This window comes from Anomaloglossus baeobatrachus, chromosome 5 (genome assembly GCF_048569485.1).
Source record: "Anomaloglossus baeobatrachus isolate aAnoBae1 chromosome 5, aAnoBae1.hap1, whole genome shotgun sequence".
In the NCBI taxonomy this organism is placed as follows: domain Eukaryota; kingdom Metazoa; phylum Chordata; class Amphibia; order Anura; family Aromobatidae; genus Anomaloglossus; species Anomaloglossus baeobatrachus.
In genome coordinates, this window is record NC_134357.1 from 170,302,974 (window position 1) to 170,318,271 (window position 15,298).

A 15,298-nucleotide genomic window follows, 5' to 3' on the forward strand; every position below is an offset into this window, starting at 1 on the left:
TGTGATGCTCGAATGACACTCGGCTCGCGCTGGCAGCACAGCAGGATCCGAGTGTCATGCTAGTATCCCTTCATCTGAGGTCCGACTGTGCGAGCGGACCTCAGCTGTGGGGGCGGACCGCCGCTTCGGAGGGGTGGACCAGTGCTGCGCAGGGGCGGGCTGGCATGGAGGAGGGGAAGGAGGGATTTCTCTCCCTCTCTCCTTCGTAGCCGGCTATTGCAATTCTCGCTCTGTACGCACCATGCACCGGTGTACCGTGAGTGCAGTGCGATTTTTCTCTCACCCCATTCACTTGAATGGGTGCCAGAGAAAAGAGTCTCACATTACAATCGCAGCATGCTGTGATTGTTTTCTTGGCCCGATTAGGGCTGAGAAAATAATCACTCATGGGTGCTGACACACAGGCTAAAATTGGTCCGAGTGGAATGCGATGTTTTATCGCTGCGATATCGCTATCGCTGGCGAGCGTACCCGCCCCCTTTGGTTGTGCGACATGGGAAAATCGCTGCCTATGGCGCACAACATTGCTTACACCCTTCACATGGACTTACCTTCCCTGCAACGTCGCTCTGGCCGGCGAACCACCTCCTTTCTAAGGGGGCGGTTCGGGCTGCATTACAGCAACGTCACACGGCAGACGTCCAATAGAAGCGGAGGGCCGGAGATGAGCGGGCGGAAGATCCCACCCACCTCCTTCCTTCTTTTCCAGTGGACGCAGGTAGGAGATGTTCGTCATTCCTGCGGTGTCACACGTAGCGATGTGTGATGACACAGGAATGACGAACAAGATCGTACCTCCAGCAGCAACGATATTAAGGAAATGAACGACGTGTCAACGAGCAACGATTTTTCACATTTTTGCGCTCGTTGATCATCGCTCATTGGTGTCACACGCTGCGATGTCGCTAATGGCGCCCGATGTGTGTCACTAACAATGTGACCCCGACGATATATCGCTAGCGATGTCGCAGCGTGTAAAGCACCCTTTAGGGATTCAGAGGCTAGTATGGATTCAATGGCTGGATGTCCTTAAGGACAAAAATGTTCAGGAACAACTTAGATTCTCAAAGCACAATTGTTAACAATCCCTAAAAGAGGGAAGAATAGGAAGCATTTAAGGAGTCCAAGATGGATGAGCACAGATCTTAAACACATGCTTAAGAAGAAAGAAATGTTTATCAAATGGAAAGAGGGGGCAAATCTAAAAAAGATTTTTTCCTTTCCATATTTCATTCTCTCGCGGCTGTACTGAACAAGCTCTGCCCCCTCTCCTGATTGGCTATTCTCCCCCTGGCAGCTCTCACAGCTTTCTGACTGGTAGAAGACTCTGCCTGGCCACTTCCCCCTCTACAGCAGAGGCTGCGCTGTGTGCAGTCAGTGTGAGTGAGTCTGTATCTCTGTGTTGGCATCTGCAGCTATACAAACAGTGCGGGCCCCTAACCAGCTGCTTGGTGACCGTCCTGGGGCAGCCTGCTCGTGCTGGAAATGAGGAAAGTGAAAGTACACATGGCAGGCAGCCGCCCCAGGACCTTTCAGGTCACGGGCCCCATAGCAGTGGTGTGGCCTTCCTCTATTGACAGTACGCCACTGGCTACTACTATACAGAGAGATAGTGAGGGAACACTTAGCTAACATAAATGAATTTAAAGGCCCAGTCACACTAAACAACTTACCAGCGATCCCAACAACGATCAAACCTAATAGGGATCGCTGGTAAGTTGCTAGGAGGTTGCTGGTGAGATGTCACACTAAGCGACGCTCCAGCGATCCCACCAGCAACCTGACCTGGCAGGGATCGCTGGAGCGTAGCTACACGAGTTGCTGGTGTCAGTGCCAGTGTCCCAGCCAGCAGCGCGTGTGGAAGATGCTGCGCTTGGTAACTAAGGTAAATATCGGGTAACCAACCTGATATTTACCTTGGTTACCAGCGCACGCAGCTACACGTGCAGAGAGCAGGGAGCAGCACACACCGCTTAGCGCTGGCTCCCTGCTCTCCTAGTTACAGCACACATCGGGTTAATTACCCAATGTGTGCTGCATCTACATGTGCACAGAGCAGGGAGCAGCGCACACCGCTTAGCGCTGGCTCCCTGCTCTCCTAGTTACAGCACACATCGGGTTAATTAACCGATGTGTACTGCAGCTAAATGTGCACAGAGCAGGGAGCAGCGCACACTGCTTAGCGCTGGCTCCCCGCTCTCCTTGTTACAGCACACATTGGGTTAATTACCCGATGTGTGCTGTAGCTACATGTGCACAGAGCAGGAGCCGGCACTGACAGTGAGAGTGGAGGAGGCTGGTAACGAAGGTAAATATCGGGTAACCAAGGACAGGGCTTCTTGGTTACCCGATGTTTACATTGGTTACCAGCGTCCGCAGAAGCCGGCTCCTGCTGCCTGCACATTTAGTTGTTGCTGTCTCGCTGTCACACACACCGATCTGTGCTTCACAGCGGGACAGCAACAACTAAAAAATGGCCCAGGACATTCAGCAACAACCAACGACCTCACAGCAGGGGCCAGGTTGTTTCTGGATGTCACACACAGCAACATCGCTAGCAACATCGCTGCTACGTCACAAAAGTTGTTCGTTAGCAGCGATGTTGCTAGCGATGTTGCTTAGTGTGACGGGGCCTTTAGTCTCCAGGTCCAGATGAATTACATTCAAGGGTACGGAAGGAGATAGCAGAAAAGATTTCTGAACCACTCTCCTTAATCTTTGAAAATTCCTGGTGAAGAGAACTTCACATCATCTTGCAACATCTACACCCTACTCAGGCCTCCTGATGAACCTGAAGCAGAGGAGAAATGCGTTGAGGCCCTTTTTTTGGATTGCAACATCCATAAGGAAAGTTTTCACTTTTTTTTTTCTTTTTGTATAGGTTTGACCTGTATCACAAATGTTTGATCCTGCGTTTGGGGAGTCCATTTAGTTAAATAGCTTTGCATACTATCAATACTCCTTATGGTATATTTTAGTGGATACATACATGAATTTCAACAATTTTTGTGAGCGTTGTTTATTAACCTTGTATGGTCAAACTTGTGTGTCTGGATTTTTTTGGCACAAGCAGGTTCTTGCTAAGGAATTCCTACAGAGATTCCAAGGGAGAGTCTTCGGCGAGCGGGGGTTCCATTTGCATTATTTTAGGGTGCCGGTTTCTGCTGCGAGGTAAGGTCAGGTTTCTAGGCACACTTAGGGCCCTATAGTTTCTGTATATCTCATATACCCACCTCTATTCACCTACTCCCCATATCTTGTGATTCCTTGTCTAGTCACCTTTTTATGAAGTTTTTTCACAATCACATCCACTCATGGTGTCTTTTTAATGTATATTTAATAAAATTCTAAGTTTTATAAATTTTTTGTTTTTAGCCCACTTTTTGGATTCCTCCCTTATTGTTATTAACAACAGGTATGCAAGTACCTGGATGAGAATGAAGTCATTAATAAGAGCCATCATGGGTTTGTAACATATAAGTAACATCAGACTAACTTAATTTTCTTTTATGAAAGAATCACTGACTGTGTGGAACAGGGAAAAGCTGTAGATATAGTATATCTTGACTTCAGAAAAGCATTTGACAAAGTATCTCATTCCATTTTTATTGAAAAAAATTACCAAGTATGGAATGGAGAAGACAACTATTAGGTGAATTCATAACTGGCTTAGTGATCAGACCAAAGTAGTGGTCATAAATGGCTGCACATCCAGTTGGAAGAATATGAGGGGCTGCTGATAAGTCTTTGGCTTTGTTATTGTTTTTGTTTCTATGGTAATGAATCACATGAAAGCCTAATGTGTCTAAATATATGTTTTCAAAATTGTGTGTTTGTTGCTTATGGCAACAGTGTTCTATGCCCGTGAGAAAACAAAATGGCGGAGTCTAATAAGATATTTACAGCAACTGAGAGCAGAGGAGTGATAAAATTCTTGTTTCTGCAAGGAAAGTCCGCAAAGGATATTCATGGTGATATGTCGCAAACATTGGGGGATCAATGCCCTTCATATTCCACAGTTAAGAACTGGGTTGCCAAATTTAAAATGGGCCAATTCAGCACTAATAATATGGGGCATCCTGGATGACCGAGAGTGGTTGTTGTTCCGGAGATCGTCGATGCTGGAGAATCAACACATTTCAGCTAAAGCAATAGCCGACAGCATGAGGATGAACGTGTTTGTGTCATTATCCATGAATATTTTGACATGAGGAAGCTATCTGCAAAGTGGGTCCCCAAATGTTTGACAACAGATCAGAGAAGCATGCGAGTGTAAACTTCCCAGTCCATTTGTTATAATTTCCAGACTGATATGAACTTCCTGGATGGACTGGTCACTATGGATGAGACCTGGATTTTTTTGTATGACACTGAAAACAAGGAACAGTCAAAAGACTGGTGGCACAGTGCTTCTCCTCATCCAAAGTTAAGGGTGCAAAAATAAGCTACTAAGGTGATGGCGTCTGTGTTCTGGGATAAGGAGGGCATGCTGCTAGTGGACTACCTTCAAAATGATTCCACCATCAATGCAAGGTATTACATTGAACTTTTAGACCAATTGAAGGCAGCTCTGAAGGTCAAAAGGCGAGGCAAGCCGTCCAAAGTAATTTTGTTCCTGCAAGACAATGCCTCCGCTCACACTGCACAGGCGACCACGGCAAAACTGGCAAAGCTGAGCTTCCAGCTGGTTGACCATCTACCTTATTCACCAGATCTAGCTCCCTCCAACTATCATCTGTTTCCAAACCTGAAGACATACCTTAAGGGTACCATATTTCACACCATTTCTGATGCCATGGCTGCTACGGATTCCTTTTTGCTAGGCTTACAGAACTTGGAATAGCGATGGAAGAAGTGTGTTAACATCAGTGGAGAGTATGTGGAATAAATTTAAAGTTTCACCATCCAATCTCGTTTCTTTGTGGGAAAAGCCAAAGACTTTTGAGCAGCCTCTCGTATCTCAAGTAGGGAATCACAAGAGTCTGTTCGGGGCCCTGTGTTGTTTAATATCTTTATCAATGAGTTAAATGAAGGAATTAAGGGTAAACTGATTACATTTTCTGATGACACCAAGATAGAAGTGATAGCTACTACTAGAGAAGACAGAGAAATTATTTAGACGAATATAAGCAAACTGGAGAACTGGGCAGTGACTAATACGATGCATTTCTCCTTGTTAAAAAACAAAGTCCTACATCTGGCCAAGAAAAATGAAAGAAAAAAAAAGATACAGAATGGGAGAAATAAAACAAAGCAACAGCACTTGTGAAAAAGACTTGGGTATACTAATTGATCACAGACTGAATATGAGTCAACAGTGTCATGCAGCAGCAAAAAAAGGTAAACACAATTCTGGGATGTATTAAAGGAAGCATTGAGTCTAGATCATGTGAAGTAATTATCACCCTCTACTCTTCTTTGGTAAGACCTCATCTGGAATACTGTGTCCAGTTCTGGGCACTACATTTTAAAAAAAGACATAAAAAAAACTGTAGCAAGTTCAGAGAAGAGCAACCAGAATGGTGACCATCTACCATCTACAAACAATGCCCTATGAAGAATGGCTAGAGAATTTGGGAATGTTTAGCTTGCAAAAAAGAAGATTGAAAGAAGACTTAATAGCTGTCTGCAAAACTCTTAAGGGCTGTCACATGGTAGAGGGATCATCCCTATTCTCATTTGCACAAGGAAGATTAGAAGTAATGGGATGAAATTGAAAGGGAGAAGACCCAGATTAGATGTTAGAAAAAACTTTTTGATAGTGAGGGTGATCAATGAGTTGAACACACTACCACAAGAGTTACTCAGTTCCCCTTCAATGGAAGTCTTCAAACAGAGGCTGGACAGACAACTGTGTGGGATGATTTAGTGATCCTGCTTTGAGCAGAGGATTGGACCAGATGACCTGAAGGTCCCTTCCAATTCAACCATTCTATGGTTCTATGATTTTGTGATCTTGTTGAATTGTTTTTTTTGCAAAGAGCAGAACGTTTGTAAGTTTGCAGATGAACAATACAAGGTAATATTGTGGTACCAAGTCAGACAGAAAAATCAATTCAAATACTTATGCCCAAAGAACGACAAAAGTATTTTAGGAGTAATATCTTCATTGGCTAACCAGGAATATTATATCAGCAAGCTTTCAGAGCCCAATAGCCCCTTCTTCAGGCAAAATTACAAATGGATTACTGAAACAAAATCACAACATTTAAATGAATGTTCCCATGTCCTGTTGTAACATTCATCTAAATGTTGTGATTTTGTCTTAGCAATTAATTTGTAATTTTGCCTGAAGGGGCTATTAGGCTCTGAAAGTTTGCAGATATGATTTTTCTTATTAGCCAATAAAAGGTATCTCTCCTAAAAAACATTTGTCGTTCTTAGGGCATAAGTATTTGAATTAAATTTTCAAATAGACATTACGTAATTGGGGGTTGAATAATTCTAATTGCAACTATATGTATATAATTAAGTGGCATATCTGTACTAATTCACTTCTATATTAAATATGTTGGTATCAATGAGGCCCTGTAGATAGATAAACCAAGTCATCAAATAGAACATTTTCAGAATTCAAGATATGAAGATATGATTTGCAATGAGTCCAATGTCCATCAAATGCTCTAACATTCTGCAGCTGGTGCAAGTATTTTATTCCCCATCAATATGTTGTGAAAATTATTCTCTAAGAACTGTGTCCTTGTAAGGGAAAAATGTCTGCAAGAAGAATAAAAATACTTATTCTAATCACAGATTTTGCATAGAGAATAAGACAAATTACTGTCTTTGAATCAAACTAAGGCTAAACCTTCTATTGCAAAAATCTTTGTATCTGCCTCAGATTTCTGGCACAGATTGTCTTATAAAATAGTCTGAATGAATCCTCATCTGTGAACATACTGTATCCTTAGACTATAACAAGTTTAATTATTTTACTGACTAAGATTTCTCCTAAGTGGTCATGCTAACCCCTGGAGTCAGGTATCTTTGAAATGCTTAAGGCCAAACTACGTATGTTATTAGAATTAGCAAGCAGTTAAGATTGTGCAGTGCAGTACCTGTCCCCAGGCCATACAAGTACCTCTTTGTAGCATATAAATGACCCGGAGCAATGAAAGTATTTCAAAGCTCTAAGCAACAAGACACTCAATTTATTTCCATGAAAATAGAATCCAGGTTAGTACAAAAATGTAACAGGGAAAAGTTGAAAGAATACTGTAAGGACAAGTAGGCTGCTAGAAGATATTATTAAAAAAGACCATAAAATGTGTTTCCCTAGTAATGACAATCTTCATAAAGTACAGAGTAGTTTGAAATTCAGAGGACTCAAACTTTTTAAAATGCTTATTACAATAAAATGTAAATGGGGAAAATCTGGACTTCTATACTATAGTACTAGACATGCACTTGGTTTATAAATTGTTAATTATTCCTATTAATAATTATTATTATTACAAATAAACTTTGTTATTACAATTACTTATTTTTAGTACTGAAATCATAAATTATTAAAGATGAAAATTAAAATAAATTGGTGGAAAATGTGTTCCCAGAGACTATCGGACAAAAATAGCCTATTACCAAGTTGTCAAGATCATAATACATTTTGCAAACAATAAATCATAGCCTGAAACTCTGAGTATATCGCAGAATAGTCTGATTTTTTAAGGTTGCGTTCTTATTCTCTAAGCAATGAAATAATGCAGGGCTAAATCAGTGCTGTGGGGCATTTATCTTCAGAATCACATGGAAGCCTGACAGGTAGTCTCCAACCTATTAAGGTAATTACCAGGTCTTTAAAAAACGTTATTTTATCATACAAAAATCATCAAATAGAACAAAAATGAGCTCCAGTCCATAAAGAGGAGATATGTTATCTGTCCACAGGTCAATGAGTCATAAAACAAAAAAGTGAGATAAAGGAATTGATGAAATTGTGGTACTCTGTCACAAGATGTATCTTATATTATGTAACTATGTGTGACCAACCCAGTAATTGTAATAAGAACTACAGCTTGTCAAGGGTTTGGGTTTTTATGCTGCCATATTCTATTGAATTTATGTTATGAAAAATAAAGTCATTTACCAAATTTAAAAAATTATAAGGGTAGTTACATGGCTAAGGCTTATGGGAACATTTATTTAGTGATTCCAAGTGAAACCTTGACAAGGAGGGACTCTGGAAAGAAAGATTTAATATAATTATTGAAGGATATTTTCTACTGTAAAAGTGGTGTCCACCCCTGAAAACATTTGGGCAAACTGTGCAGTTTGAGTCCTAAAGGTGAGTAATGGACCTGCAGTTAGGATTCAGCTCTCAAAAACAGCAAACATACCTAAAATATAACTTTTAATAATTCCTCTAAAAATAGGGAAGGATCATCTTGCCTATACATAAAATAAATAGTCAGCTTCAGAGTTTTACAAGTCGCAAAGTCCTCCAATGACAAAAGAGGGGACTAGCATACCCTGTCGCGTGCTATTACACCAGAAAAACAGATGGTGCTGGCAGGTGTTACACATAACCGAGATGGCAAAAGTTGATTCATTCATAAAACTGCTCACTCCATACGATATCCACAATGTGGCAGTAGTATTAGTAACATGCAACACCACCCTCCAGTTGATAACGAGGGGGTTAAATGATCATGACACTCACAAGTGTTTAATCAAAAAATCAACTAATGCTCCAACACCCGGATTACAATCAGCAATGTCCAGGGATTTATAGTAATAAAAACATTACCCTAGCATTGTCTGAAAAAATGAAACAATCTCACCCAATTGCTGGTGTATCTTGTTTCCCAGAGGTCAGTTTGTCCTCATACTTGGCGTTTCCACAGACCCTCACAAAACAGGTCTGGGACTCACTGTCCTCTCCCAGAATCTCCTTCTCCCTTCTCCCGACGCGTTTCCTATATTATATTCATCAGGGGAGCATTAAATGATGAGAAACCTCTACTGGGTTAATCTGGAAAAGATGAGAACATGGGATAAATACGAAGGGTTCACAAAAACAGCTTCTAATATACCTTACCCTAGATGGAGAAACAGGGAGAAACGAGCGACTTACCAGACGGTGACAGCGCGAGTCTCCTCAGCTGTACACCGCTGACTACAACCACCACATTTAAATAATCACCGCTCTCCCGCCGGCGTCTGACGTCACAGGGTAAGGTATATTAGGGGCTGTTTTTGTGAACCCTTCATATTTATCCCATGTTCTCATCTTTTCCAGATTAACCCAGTAGAGGTTTCTCCTCATTTAATGCTCCCCTGATGAATATAATATAGGAAACGCGTCGGGAGAAGGGAGAAGGAGATTCTGGGAGAGGACAGTGAGTCCATTCTAAGGGGGTCCCAGACCTGTTTTGTGAGGGTCTGTGGAAACGCCAAGTATGAGGACAAACTGACCTCTGGGAAACAAGATACACCAGCAATTGGGTGAGATTGTTTCATTTTTTCAGACAATGCTAGGGTAATGTTTTTATTACTATAAATCCCTGGACATTGCTGATTGTAATCCGGGTGTTGGAGCATTAGTTGTTTTTTTGATTAAACACTTGTGAGTGTCATGATCATTTAACCCCCTCATTATCAACTGGAGGGTGGTGTTGCATGTTACTAATACTACTGCCACATTGTGGATATCGTATGGAGTGAGCAGTTTTATGAATGAATCAACTTTTGCCATCTCGGTTATGTGTAACACCTGCCAGCACCATCTGTTTTTCTGGTGTAATAGCATGCGACAGGGTATGCTAGTCCCCTCTTTTGTCATTGGAGGACTTTGCGACTTGTAAAACTCTGAAGCTGACTATTTATTTTATGTATAGGCAAGATGATCCTTCCCTATTTTTAGAGGAATTATTAAAAGTTATATTTTAGGTATTTTTGCTGTTTTTGGGTCCTTCAATTTATATACCACACCAGTGGCTGCATGATAGGATTCAGCTCCATCTATTGGTTCCAGCGGTTGTCACGAGACCACAGGTATACAATTTGCATTTTTGTGGTCATGTGTTGACTAGCGTTTAAGCCTCAATAGAACATTATGAGAAGCAACTGAAAATGTAGTCAGCACATGACCAGAAGCATGCAAAGCACATACTTGAAGTTGCATGAAGATTGCTGGAACTATCAAATCTTAATGGTGTGTACCCAATACACTGTTAGGACTTAGTGAGCTCCATGGCTTCCTAAACATTTACTCAGGGGTGGACAACTGCTGTAAAAGTAGTGAAACTATGGAACTCTGCTCCAAGATGGTATCATAATTAATTCATTAATATAAATTTGAGAGGTTTTTATGTAGCACTATGTAACATTGAAGTTTTATTCCATTTTCTAAAAGACTAAGCCATCTAGTTTTATTGCGTAATTGCCAGTTACGTATTAAACATTTCCAGTTGTGTTCTTTTATAATGCGAGAAAATCTAAATGCATAAAATATATGTTACATGATCTGAATAATCTCTTAGATTGGGAATGGGCTGTAACAATTTTGGATATCACTTAGTGAAACCTTCACTTTGTTGTGTACAGAATACGCACATATCCAGGGTCAGGTAAGCGTTTGTGGGGGAACTTTAAGAAAATAAAATGATAACAATTCTATCATTATTTGATATAAAACGCCTTTTTCCATTATGATTTTTTTGAAACGTGTTGACTATCTACAAGACATTCTCATGATGAGAACCTCAATTTATTTATCTTTTATATTCTTTTCATTCAAATCATCTTTCTTTAGAATCGGCTGCACAGTGATGTGGAAAATACACTTCATCTTCAAGTTGGGCCTTTCAATGTGCTCACCAAGAGTTCTTTTTAATTCCCAGAATTATTTATAATGCTGATGGCTTCCTTCTGTCATCTTGTCTGGTAATACTCGGACAGAAGAAATGAATTCCGAGCGTTCAATCCACTCACACCGAAGACGGAAGCAGCAGCAGGCAAAATTATAATAATTTTTCATCTCCATTGTAGAAGACAAGTCAACAAGATTTGCATAGTCTTGCTGCGAGGTAAAGTAAACTATAATCATATGACATTGGTAAAGAAGGAACCGTGTTTTCTGCATTTATGTATTTATAAAGAGCTTGATGAAGACTCATAAACAGAGGCATCAACATTAGTAATCTGCTGAATAAATTATGTGAGTGATCCAGCCTGGCAGCAAAAGCATTTAGTGTTTTTGATCAAATATTCAAGATTCTATTTCATCTATGAAAAAAATCAGCATAGAAATGCAATAAGTATAAGGGGATTTTCCTATTTGAATAAAAAGTCCTTACATTAAAAACAAGCACATTATTTCAAAGTGATGGCCATGCAAGTTCGGGCAGCTACGGATAAAGCCCATGTGTTTATCTATGACTTTTAAATAAAAAGGTCAGAATTATATTTTCCCCAGTTAAGCAGGATATAATAAAGCAGCACTTATGTGAAACCCACGGCAAAGATGCAAATGGAAACAAAGCTACTAATTTCGTAAGAATGGTTTCAGAAGGAAATATGTATGAGATGAACTTAGGAAAAATGTATTCCTTTGCCAAAAAATGTAATAAGTCCAATGAAATATCAGCCTTTCTCTAGATTGAAATGAACTAATAATATATGTGAGAAAAAGAACCTTGGCCTACCCGTAATTATTTGCCAATAAGTACACGGAATATGTATCCCATAAATATAGTAACTATTTGTTTTCCCAAACTGATGTCCTTCTGCACCCTCTGTGGGATAATCCATACAAAATATCTATGCTAATAATAATCCCATCAAAAATGTCATTGATCCATTGTCAAAGTTGAGATGTAGCTAAAATGTTTTTTTATTCTTCAACATATAAATACTGATGAAATGAAGAGGAAGCTTTTTTGAGCCATACAGTACTTATCCCCAATCTCTCCTAACCCCCTCATGCATATTCACACAATTGTACATCCATTTCCTTCCCATCAATGGGCGTACCCCCTCCTGTGAGCTGTACAGTGTACTCCCTCCCACCTGTATTATTTTAGGGAGCACCATTTATTTTGCTTTTTAAAAAAAATGAAAAAATTGTTATATAGCAATAGGTATACTATAGTGTAAACCTCTAAGGATGTAACTGTATGTCCTTGGTCGCCTCCCTACGGTTACCGCGGTCTCCAGCTTAAAGCCCACTATAATCCCAACACATCTGTGCTGGTCTGAGCAACAGAGATGTGTTGTTAACAGGCGCAGGTGGATCAGAGATCCACCTGCGCCTGTTAACCTTTTAGATCGCGCTGTCAAATACTGACAGTACGATTTAAATGGGCGCAGCGGGAATTGCGTCCCACTGACATCTTGCTGACGTTAGGCATCATACTGACATGTCAGTTTTACCATATAGTGAACACTGTGAATCAAAGACCCCAAAAACAATCGTGCAATTGCACTTTTTTTGTAATTTCACTGCACTTGGATTTTTTTCTCGTTTTCCAGTACACTATATGGTAAAACTAATGATTTCATCCAAAAGTACAACTCTTCCCGTAAAAAATAAGCCATCAAATGGCTATATTGACGGAAAAAAAAAATAAAAAAACGTATGGCTCTCGAAAGAAAGGAAGGAAAAAACGAAAATGGAAACTGGAAAAGGGGGTGAAGGGGTTACAAAGCATTTTTACAGTATTACATATGCCTTTGTATGATCTGACACAGACACTCCTAGACAGGACAAAATGGAATATGGTCTTCCCTCTTCCTTTTTATCTACTGATTCTGATGAGCCCCTACCCCCACAGTGTAGAAAAGTAATCAGTACTGTCATCAAAGTAGATGATATGGGTACCTGCAGTAAATTTTAACCCCCAGGTTTCTCAAGGATTCAGATGAAGACAGCAGGATTTAGTGAAATTCCATCTTTGTAATCCTTTTGTCACTGAATAATTTATTTCTGTGATGGTCCAGGCCTGTGTGTAAGCAGAACAATATCTTACTAGCCGCTCCAATACATACCAAAGTGCAAAACTGGACTTCCATAAACCCATCAGAACAACAAAAAATGTTGTGACCTATTATTGAATAATGGAATAATAAAAAAACAGCAGTCAGGGACTGGCTCCTCTGATATTTCATATAATATGCTCCTTTATATTGCGGTAATGAGTTGGACATTTTTCAGGCCCTTCTCAAATTTGTCTATTACAATAATATTTTTTGCTGCCTGCCCTTAAATGACCCAATTATGATAACTTAAAGAACGTTAGGCTTGTCAACTACTGTAACACAAGGTTTTCCCAAATGTACACACCTAAGTAATACAGTGGTTGATTAATTCTTCATACATTTTAAAATGAGGCTCAACTCTGGAGGACAGCTGTCAAGAAAGAGGGCCCAGGATTGGATCGAGATGTACACAGTGTGTGAAAGTGTCACAACTTACTCTCTGCTTTAAAATTTACAAGAAGAAAGATTTGAAAATTGTTTCCCACAGTGAGTGTTATGGCGGCTCAGAAAAAGGATGGTAATACAATCCTAAGTGCAACCCGGGGTCCACCGTGTTCTGGATGGAATATAGCTACTAATAACCCAGAGAGCTGTATGGACAACTAAAGACTTCAGTATAATGAAAACGGTGCAGAGGAGGAGCTGCAACTACAGAATGGGTCTTGGGGAGCTGAGAGACAGGAGGCACACTGACCCTGACCCGAGAAAGAGGACGCCTCCGACGACAGCCGTAACAGTACCCCCCCAACAGCCCCCCAACTCTGCCATTTGAATACTGCCATAAGCTCCAGAGCATAGGTGTTCTACTGTGCCTCCCATGTCCGATCTTCCAGCCCATAACCTGTACAATCCACCAAGTAATATTTCTTGCCTCTGACTGTCTTATATTCAACAATGGAATTAACTTCAAAATCATCCACTGCCAATTCATAGTCCACTGGACAAGAACTTATTCAAACATATCAGTTTTAACAAAGAAACATGAAAAGTATTGGCAATTGCCCAATGAGATGGTAACTTGAGATGGTAGGCTACAGGATTAACCTGAGCGAGGATCTTAAAAGGGCCGACAAAATGGGGAGCGAACTTGGGAGAGGCTACTTGCAATTTAATGTTTTTAGAAGATAACCAGATTAACTCCCTTGGGGCAAATGTAGGGGCTGGACGGCGATGTGTGTTAGCTGTTGCTCTTATTCACTCCTTAGATAATCGAATCGCTTCCTGTATGTGATCCCAAATATCCTGGGCGTCAGAAGCCCAATCAATGACACTTTAGACAGAGGAAGAGACAGGCATAGGAACTGGGACACGAGGATGCTGACTATTATTTAGAACAAAAGGAGTTTGTCCAGTGGATTCGGACATGGAATTGTTCAAGGCGAATTCCATCCAGTATAGTAAGGTGGACCAGTTATTCTGCCTTGCAGAAACAAATGCCATATATATGTTAATGTTTGATTTGTTCTTTCCACCAGGCCATTCTTCTCTGGATAATATGCAGAGGACAGGTTCAATTCTATGTTCAGTAATCAACAGAATTCCCCGAAAAAAACGGGAAGAGGATTGTGGGCATCTGTCACTGAATATCTTATCGGGCACACCATGCAGAAGGAACATGTATTTAATGGACATTGCCTCCAGAGCTCGAGAAAAGGGTAATCCTGGTAAAGGAACAAGATGAACCATTTTAGTAAAATGATCGATAATGACCCAGATGGTGTTGTTGCCACGGGATTCCATCATAATATTGCGTTTCAGCAGAGACAAATGTTTTTCACGAAGGAACATCCTCGAAAGAAACAGGAGTAACTGTGCGAAGGCTATCAGGGGGTACGATTAGCTGAGCTTCGTCTTCATCATCGGTCAAATCGACCAACCGAGATAGCGCATCTGCTCAGGTGTTTTGTTCACCGGACACAAAGTGCAATGTAAAGTGAAAATGAGAAAAAACAACGAGTACCTTGCCTGTCTGGGATTCAGACGTTGTGCGATTTGGATATAAAGTAAATTCTTATGGTCGGTGGAAACTTGAAAGGGAAATTTTGCCCCTTCCAGTAAATATCTCCATTCAGAGAAAGCCATTTTCATAGCTAGCAACTCTCTCTCTCCAATGGAATAATTCCGCTCAGCAGGTGAAAAACGATTTAGAAAAGAAAAAGCAAGGATGTTTTCAACCCTGATCGTTTTTCTGGTACAGAATCGCACCGGCCCAGACAGAAAACGCAACCGGAGCTCAAGGTGTATGGAGCATTGATTGATACAGCCCCTACAGGCTTTATTATCCCCAGAGAATTTGTTGGACAGGGACAGGTCTGGGACA

General features: G+C 40.6%; 1 long non-coding RNA gene across 1 annotated transcript in view; it reads right to left on the reverse strand.

The window, feature by feature from the left end:
- LOC142309842 (uncharacterized) overlaps positions 1-15,298 on the reverse strand; it is a 229,643-nt gene that overhangs the window by 38,828 nt on the left and 175,517 nt on the right. The window lies entirely within an intron of this gene.